A 1,209-nucleotide genomic window follows, 5' to 3' on the forward strand; every position below is an offset into this window, starting at 1 on the left:
ATCTGCAATTTCAGACCAGTAATATAATTCCCCATCCACAGCCCCCTCAAATCAAACCAAAGGTAAAAAAATAATAAATTAAGAGCACAAGAACACCCTTCTATGAAGACAACCCACCCCTTCTCCTGCCTAAATTTTCCCAACCTCTGTTTATTCCCTCTGCTGAAGTCCTGTAACTCAAAATCACCAACCCATTTTCACGTGGAAAAGCCCAAAAAGAAAGTTGCACTTCTCGGAAGACTCCGAGGTGAGAAGTTGTGTGAAAAAGGACTTGGGAAAAATAAAAATAAAAAAATAAAAAAAAAAAGGGGGGAAAAAAAAAAAGCCAAAATAAAATTTACAGGGAATCTTTGCTTAAAGGGAGTCTACCCCTTAAAAATAAATTTTAAAAAATTCAAATAAAATAAAAATGAAACATCAGTATTGAGCAAATCCAGCCGCTATGATTTCTGCAGCAACTTCCAGTGTCTTTTGTTTCCTTTTTCAATATTATATTCCGGAGAATGGGGTGGGGGTTAATTGTAATGAAAAGTCTTTGGGGTGTGTGTGGGGGATAGGGGGTGGGGGGAGTGTATAGAGGCTTCAGAGAAAAGGTGGGAGAGGAGTTTTGTCCAACTCCAACGCACTGAAGCTGTGAGGCTAAAGTAAACAAGAAAAATATCTATTCCACAGAGTGTAGCTCAAACCCCCACAAGCAATGGTACACATGGTTTAAAAAAAAAAAAAAAACAAAACAAACAACAAACCAACAACAAAACAACACGGAAAAAAAGTTCTTTTTCCCCCTGCTCTTCCCCCAAGACTCCCCTAGCTCAAATCGGGAACACACAATGCAAAAAGGGAGAAGCAGCTGCAAGCCTCCTCCAATTATTGTGCTAAATTACCAAGCCAAAGGCGTTTAAAAAGAGAGAGAGAGGGAGAGAGAGACACAACAGATCGAGAGAGAGAGAGAGAACATGCAATTCTAGTACAACATGGATCCAAACTCACCATGGCGGAATAGGTGTGGACTAACATCTGGAAATAAAAAAAGTCTTGTAATAGCTAAAAATAAAATAATGGTGATAATACTAATAATTGGAGGGAAAAATATCAAGGAGATCTGCAAAGGGACGTGTTGGACACAGGAGAACAGCTTGAGATATTTCGAAGTCTATCCATCAAAAAAAAAAAAAAGGTTAAAAAAAAAAAAAGAAAAAAAAAACAAAA

At 37.7% G+C, this 1,209-nt stretch overlaps 1 long non-coding RNA gene across 1 annotated transcript in view; it reads right to left on the reverse strand.

Annotated features, from left to right (window-relative positions):
* Nucleotides 1–540: 540 nt before the first annotated feature.
* Nucleotides 541–1,209, reverse strand: part of LOC121672410 — a 5,162-nt gene continuing 4,493 nt past the window's right edge. The window contains exon 2 of the long non-coding RNA XR_006018877.1: nucleotides 541–1,017. This is a non-coding gene — a long non-coding RNA (uncharacterized LOC121672410). The remainder of the gene's footprint in view (nucleotides 1,018–1,209) is intronic.

Source organism: Corvus kubaryi, unplaced genomic scaffold (assembly GCF_017639235.1).
Source record: "Corvus kubaryi isolate FWS band 111438036 unplaced genomic scaffold, C.kubaryi_AGA036_p1.0 61957, whole genome shotgun sequence".
NCBI lineage: Eukaryota > Metazoa > Chordata > Aves > Passeriformes > Corvidae > Corvus > Corvus kubaryi.